Source organism: Sinocyclocheilus anshuiensis, unplaced genomic scaffold (genome assembly GCF_001515605.1).
Source record: "Sinocyclocheilus anshuiensis isolate Anshui unplaced genomic scaffold, SAMN03320099.WGS_v1.1 scaffold176, whole genome shotgun sequence".
Classification (NCBI taxonomy): domain Eukaryota; kingdom Metazoa; phylum Chordata; class Actinopteri; order Cypriniformes; family Cyprinidae; genus Sinocyclocheilus; species Sinocyclocheilus anshuiensis.
The window spans coordinates 111,036-119,284 of record NW_015555723.1 but is presented as its reverse complement, the minus strand read 5'-3'; positions in this window follow the sequence as shown (position 1 = coordinate 119,284).

The window sequence follows — 8,249 nt, the reverse complement described above, 5'->3', positions numbered from 1 at the left end:
TCTTAGTGTTGCGACTTCTATTCCAGTTGTACTATAAATAGACATTCCAGCCGCCTGGATACATGAGACGCATCCACATGCTGCCGAAAATCTAGATAAACAAATGACACTCTGCTAAGATAATCACCTTATCCTTGATTTAAAAATCATTCTAATATGCTGATCAAACATTTTTTTATATTATTATCAATATTTAAAACAGTTGAGTCAATTCTTTTCAGGATTCTTTGATGAATAGAAAGATCCAAAGATCAACAGTTATTTTAAATAGTAAAAATATTTCAAAATTGTACTGTTTTTGCTGTACTTTGGATCAAATAAATGCAGGCTTGGTGAACAGAAGAGACTTCTTTAAGAAACATTACAAATCTTACTGTTTAATAACTTTTGAATGGTAGTGTAAATAAAATACAGTAAAAATGAGTTTGTGGTGTGTTAAATTTCAGTCATTTTGACAGTCAAAGTTGACAAGCTTATTTTATTTACAGTATTATTACCGTATTTTCATTTACAGTATCAGTACTGTAGAGTTTATTTTCATTTAGTTTAAATATTTTTTACCTGTAAAAAACAATCCAGTTGTGGTACTGCACTGTAAACCATGATTTTTCAGGCTGCACCCTCTTTCCAAAATTCCACCTGATCTGTGACTTTCAATGCATTTGGTGCCACAAATGTTGACTGTCTGAATGAACCTGCAAGCACAAGAAAACAAAACATTATTTTTCAAAGCAGTGAAAAATAAACCTAGCGTAGGTTTACAGAATTTGCCTCGACTGTCAAACTTCTTGGTCCTGTATGCACTTTGACGTTAATAAAAACGTTATATACTACATCTGAACACACCTACAAGGAAGGTACATAATTAGTTGATAATCCATCATATTCAAATTATTAAAGCTCCATTTTTTACAATGCATTCTCAATCAGTAGAGCAAAGTGCTGAAATAATGGGTTTGATTCCAGGGGCAGTTCTACAGTGAGTGGATATCCGGGGCTTAGCCCAGAAACATTAATGCATGTATCAGAATACACGGGATACACTTCAAATAAAATAGGCTATGCTAAAAGTTACATTGGCTAAGTGGCTTTTTTTTTTTTTATAGAGACAAGTATAATTAATTATAATTTGCACTTGCAAATTGCATAAATAATATTACAGTATTTCCCACAGACTTGCACTCTATTTGTGGCGGCATATATATGCAAACTCATTCTCTGCCAGCAGGAGGCGCTGTTGGAGTGGTAGAGATAGAGGTTTCCCCGGTAACGCTGTATGCAAAGCAGCGCTCCACTCACAAACGCTGCTTTATCAGAAATTACATGCAAGAAGAAATGAAAATGACATCCAACATTTTCTGAAGACAGTCGGTTTCCTTCAGAAATACAGTGATATAAAAACACCTGCACCGGGTTTCGATTTTGAAAGGTGCAGTACTCATGTTTATTCAACATGTGCTAGAGTTACGGGGCTGACAAGACGTGAGACGTGCGGATCCATGTGCAAGCTTTTATTTAAAGCAGAAGAGGTCAGAAACACAGGCAGGGTCGAACAATGGCAAACAGGTATATGGCGGGCAAGACACAAGAATAATCCTAGGGCTAGCGTAGGTCAACGATCGGCGAACAGAATCAAAAGGGCGAGACTAGAGGGATAAATCCAGGAAAACAGGCAAAGATCAGAAACCAAGAAAACAGACAGGGCAAGACTAGGCTAGGACTGGGAAACTAACGAGGGCTCTGTAAAGTAGCTATCACTGCTGGCGATAAGCGCATACAATACTCGGCAGTTTGACAGGAGTCAGATTGAGTGTTAAATAGTGAGTGAGTGATATGATACAGCTGTGTGCAATCAGTGCTGTGTGCAATCAGTGTAATGAATGATGGGATATGTAGTCCGGGGTGATATGCAACAGTGTATAGTGCGAGAGTCAATGAAATGGAAAGGGTGACCTCTGATGGCTAGCAGACGGAAGTTCATGGACCGGATACGTAACAGCTAGCATGTTCCTCTCTTTAAAAAGTCAACCTGTTCTGTGCGTTAGTGGAGAACAGCAGCTAGAGGCTAATTTGTCTAATTTACATTAACGACATGACCACAAACATGAAAATAAAATACAAAAGATGTTCTTAACAGTGGTGTTTCTTAACTCAGTTTTCCTCAGTAGGTTGTTAGCTTCCTGTTTCATGTTAACGTTACGTCTCTCACTGAATTTAGGGACCGTCTCTAAAGTTACATACAGCGTCGGCGCCACGGGGGGGCCTGAGGGGGCCCGGTCCGGCCACCTCGATCACTGTGCCCCCTCACCTCTGGCACACAGCTGAATCCAATCAGACATGCTACATAACCCATGGACTTCCTCTCTCTCAGGGCCGAGTATTGTTTAGCGTGTATCACTGCTATAGCTGATAGCTACCTTACGGAGCCTGCTTAGTTTTCCTAGCCTTATATTAGTCTTGCCTTGTCTGTTTTCTCGTGTTCTGATCGTTGCCTTGTACCTGGATTATCCCTCTAGTCTCGCCCCTGTTGGATTACGTTCGCCGTCGACTGACCCTCTCTTGTTTACTGGACTGCTCTTGTTTTGTCTTCTATATACCTGTTTGCCATTGCCTGACCCTCGCCTGTTTTGACCACGCCCTTAATAGAGCTTGCAAATGGATCCATACATCTCACGTCTTGTTTGCCCCGTAACAGAATACTCGGCCTTTCAAGGATCCAGCGGCTTTACCGAAGAACATTGGCCAGGTCTGAACACAGCGATTCTAATACTAGCTCTCAAACAAGGCACACAATCACTTGAGGGTTACATTGAAATCATGTTTTGTGGACTGTTGGTTCAGCGTTCACGGTGGGTGTCGTGGAGGAACGTGACACCGCACTCATTCTTGTAATGGCAGCCGCACTGGAGCACGCTCACAAAATGGCGGCGACCGCGGAGCCTGTTCGCAAGATGGCGGCCACAACAACGTCCCGTTATATCACAGCTGATCTTTGTAAGCCAAGTCAAGTCACAACTGATCTTCGTGAGCCAAGTCAAGTTATAGTTGATCTTCGTGAGCCAAGTCAAGTCACGGTTGATCGTCATGAGTCAAGTCAAGTTATAGTTGATCTTCGTAAGTCGTCAAGTCACAGCTGCTCCTCATAAGTCCAGTAACGTCTCAACTGATCATCCAGAGTCACGTCACATCACAGCTGATCATCCAGAGTCACGTCACATCACAGCTGATCATCCAGAGTCACGTCACATCACAGCTGATCATCCAGAGTCACGTCACATCACAGCTGATCATCCAGAGTCACGTCACATCACAGCTGATCATCCGTCACAGCACAGCTGGTCATCCAGAGTCACGTCACATCACAGCTGGTCATCCAGAGTCACGTCACCTCGCAGCTGATCTTCCAGAGTCACGTCACGTCACAGCTGATCTTTTTTATGTTGCGTGTGGGCTGCGTACACCACCACAGACCTGCCCGAGGTGGCGACGTCCACTGTGATGTTTCCAGAGGTGGCGGCTGATGCTGCAGAACCTCTTGGGGTAGTGGTGCTCACTGCTGTGTTCTCCGAGGCGATGGCGCCTGCCGCAGCTTCACCAAATGAAGGAGGCCGTCTATGAACTCTCTGCCTGTCCTGTAACGGCTATGGAGGCCGTCTGTGAACTCACTTCCTGTCCTGTAACGGCTATGGAGGCCGTTAGTGAATTCCCTGCCTGCCCTGTTAGGGCTATGGAGGCCAATTATAGACTTTTGTCCTGTCCCTATCCGGCCGAGGAAGCTGTCTCTGAACTTTCAGCTTTGTCTGTCACACCCGAGGATGCTGTCTGTAAACCTCTTGACTGTTCTGTAGCGGCCATAAGGGCAGTTCGGGAACTCTCACCCCTGCCTGTCGCAGCTACGAAAGCCGTAAATAAACGTTCTGTTTGTGCTGTTAACCCTGTCTTTGTCAGAGAGGCCACAAGTGAACTATCTGTTTGTCAAGTGTCAATTAATGAGTCTGAGTGTGCGGTGTCAGCCTGTCCAGTTCCTATCAAGGAATCTGTTATCTGCCCCATTAGTCCAATCATGAGCCCAGAAAATATAATTGCACTCCAGGTCTGTCCCGTTAACCCTGACATTGCCATAGAGACCATTTATGTACTGTCTGCCCATTCAGTTATCACCGGGGAAACCTTTGATAAATTTGTGTTCCCTGCCTCGGTCATTGAGGCCGTATCTGCATTGTCTGTCTCTCGTGTCTCAGTTTTCCCCAGGTCCCGGTCTCTGCCATGGGTTCCTGATCTGTCTGCTCCGCTCTGGAGGTCTTCTGCTCTGCCCTGGAGGTCGGCTCCGCCCTGGTGGGTTTCTGCTCTGCCGGCTCTGCCGCAGTCCCTGGCCTCTCCACTTCCACGTGGACCTGGCCCTCCGTCCCTCCCCCTGTTCCGCCTCCGCTCCACCACCCACCTGGATCGTATAGTGTTTGGAGCGTCTGGAAGCCGCTCCTTGGGGGGGGGCTCTGTCACGAATCCTGTCCATGGACTTCCGTTTATTCACCACCAGAGGTCACCCTTTCCATTACATTGACTCTCGCACAACACAAACTGTTGCATAGCACCCCGGACTACATATCCCATCATTCTTTGCACGATTTGCACACTCCCGTTAACCCTGACATTGCCATAGAGACCATTTATGTACTGTCTGCCCATTCAGTTATCACCGGGGAAACCTTTGATAAATTTGTGTTCCCTGCCTCGGTCATTGAGGCCGTATCTGCATTGTCTGTCGCTCGTGTCTCAGTTTTCCCCAGGTCCCGGTCTCTGCCATGGCTTTCTGATCCGTCTGCTCCTCCCTGGTGGGCTTCTGCTCCGTCTGCTCCGCCCTGGAGGTCTTCTGCTCCACCCTGGTGGGCTTCTGCTCTGTCTGCTCCGGCCTGGTGGTCTTCTGCTTCGTCTGCTCCGGCCTGGTGGTCTTCTGCTCTGCCCTGGTTGGCTCCAGTCCCATCTGCTCCGCCCTGGTGGGCTTCAGTTCCGTCTGCTTCGTCCTGGTGGGCTCCAGTTCCGTCTGCTCCGCCCTGGCGGGCTCCAGTTCCGTCTGCTCCATCCTGGTGGACACCTGTTCTGTCGGCTCCGCCCTGGTGGGTTTCTGCTCTGCCGGCTCTGCCGCAGTCCCTGGCGCCTGACCCTCGCCTGTTTTGACCACGCCCTTAATAAAGCTTGCAAATGGATCCGTACGTCTCACGTCTTGTTTGCCCCGTAACGGGTACATTATAACATCATTAGGCCTGCCGTTATTATTTCTGAAAATGCAACTTATACGAGACGTATCTTTTTTTTATTTTCCTCAAAAAAAAATATAATTTTTTTTTGTGTTTTTAAAAGCATGCAGCAAACGAAAATATTCGATTAATCTGTTAAAATTTGTTACTGTGGGTTAACAAATTTACATTATTAGGCTATTCTTATGCTTGGCTTCACAGATAGCAACAGAGTCTGGGCCAAATCTGGTTTACATTCACTTCTGGCTTTTTTGTCTTGTTATTGTGTTTTTAAAAGCATGCAGCAAACGAAAATATGCGATTAATCTGTTAAAATTTGTTACTGTGGGTTAACAAATTTACATTAGTAGGCTATTCTTATGCTTGGCTTCACAGATAGCAACAGAGTCTGGGCCAAATCTGGTTTACATTCACTTCTGGCTTTTTTCAGTCTTGATTGCAAATGTTTTTTGTTTTTATGTACGATGGATAATTAAAAGAAAAATCAGGCATGTGTATTTATAACATCAATTACTAGGCCTACATTATTTTTTTCAGAAATGGAAGTAACTTAAAATGTTATTGTGTGTTTGTAATTTTAATATTTTTATCTATAGGCCTATACAGCAAAACTACAGAGCTTCCAGTAGGTTATTTTACGGAGCTGTAAACACGGAAATCTCCGACAGCATGCAATCTTTGACGAACACCCAATTCATATATCAAACTAGGCTTGAATAATGTTACTTTGCTGTTAACAAGTGAAAACATCTTAAAATATCGCAGTTTTGCATAAAACAGAAATAATATACTAACCTTTTGTCGAGTTAACGGTGCATTTCTCTTTTGTCCTTTTATGGCCACTTCCACCAAACATTCAAAAAAGAACTCCCTTGCCATTGGTCAGTTTTTCGTGGGCAAGTTCACTACTGTAAATCAATTTACAGTAGTGAGGAAATACAGTAGTGGCTGTATATTTTCCCATAATCCTTTGCGGTTTACAGTAAAATACTGTATACACATTTTACAGTATCTTACTATACATATTACAGTATAATACTGTTCAAATTACAAAGATCGGTTACAGTGCTGTTGTACCCCAAAAGGTGCAATTTTGGCCACTTATTTCCTGTATATAGCCTGTACATCCACAACAATTTTTGAAACCAGACAACCCTATTATTTGTATGGCCATCACATAAAAAAAGGTCTAAATCCTTAGTCTGGGGCCGTGGAAAATAATTAAAGGTTCACTCTTGCACTGCACCTTCACTTCCCTTTCCTTCATTTTTCCCCAATAGCTCTGTCCCCCCCACCCCCTTTTTTTCATACCTGTCACTTCTTCACCAGCAGGTCTACTGTTATGAACAGAACTGTGTCCACCTTGTTGAAAACAACCACCTCATTTCAATTTGTTAGCAAAGAATGTTATTTATCTTCAAATGACTTAAATACCCTAGATTTAATAAACCTATATTTCATACAAATATACACTACCAGTCAAGTTTTCGAACAGTAAGATTTTTTATGTTTTTTAAAGAAGTCTCTTCTGCTCACCAAGCCTGCATTTATTTGATACAAAGTACAGCGAGAGCAGCAATATTGTGAAATATTTTACTATTAAATATAACTGCTTTCGATTGGAAGATATATTTAAAATGTAATTTATTCCTGTGATCAAAAAGCTGAATTTTCAGCATCATTACTCCAGTCTTCAGTGTCACATGATCCTTCAGAAATCATTCTAATATGCTGATTTGCCGCTCAAGAAACATATTTGAGCTGAATTTTCATTATAGAAATGATTAATTTTATTTAGCAAGGATGCTTTAAATTGATCAAAAGTGATTATAAAGATATTTATAATTTTACACAAGATTTCTATTTCAGATAAATGCTGTTTTTCTGAACTTTCTATTCATCAAAGAAACCTGAAAAAAATCAAATCGGTTTTCAACATAATAATAATAATAATAATACATGTTTTTTGAGCAGCAAATCAGAATATTAGAATGATATCTGAAGGATCATGTGACACTGAAGACTGGAGTAATGATGCTAAAAATTCAGCTTTGCATCACAGGAATAAATTACATTTTAATAAAAATATTTCAAAAATATTTTTTTGCTGTATTTTGGATCAAATAAATCAAGGCTTGGTGAGCAGAAGAAACTTCTTTAAAAAACATTAAAAATCTTACTGATCAAAACCTTTTGACTGGTAGTGTATTAACACACAATTTCTAAAGTGTCTAAATGTCAAAATTAGTACAATATATTTGTTGAAAAAGTCTAATACACTATTTAATTATTAGGCTGTGAGCACGTTACTCATATTATTTTTGTGTTGCTGTCTGCTCTAGCTCCCTTCCTCCCTGTACAATAAATCCATGTGAATATCTGTCTCTGCTAATTTTTTTAATGTAACTTTTTGTTGTAATATTGATGTCCTTTAGCACAGTATTCTGAATGATGATAATAATGGAGTGCTACTGATAGCCTAACAGATACTAGCAGTTTAATACTCAACTACGTTAATAAAACAAAACTATCTAGCATATTTACAGATGAAGCTGACCTGCACTTGGAAGCCCTGAACAGGTCAGTGATGTTGCTACATTTCACTGCTGTTTCTGGCCGCTTCCTCTCTTTCATCGAGTCACGCCGTATCGGTTCTTTTCGGAATAGTGATGGGAAGTTCGGATCATTTTACCGACTCGGACCTTTGAGTCTCGTTAAGCAAAATTAACGAATATTTTTTCGAGTCATTTCGTTCATTTTAGCAAAATATAATTAAAATGTTACGTGTTACTTCCCTAATATGTCTACTACTTACGCAAACGTTGATCACACTACAAACTATACAAAACTATAATGCTATAAGAAACCGAAAAGATTAATTCATTGTTTACCTGGGTCTTCAGTCTATGATTAGCTCACCTCCGACTGGATTCATCTGAAAGAAGAAAGTCATATACACCTAGGATGACTTGAGGGTGAGTAATTTATGGGCTA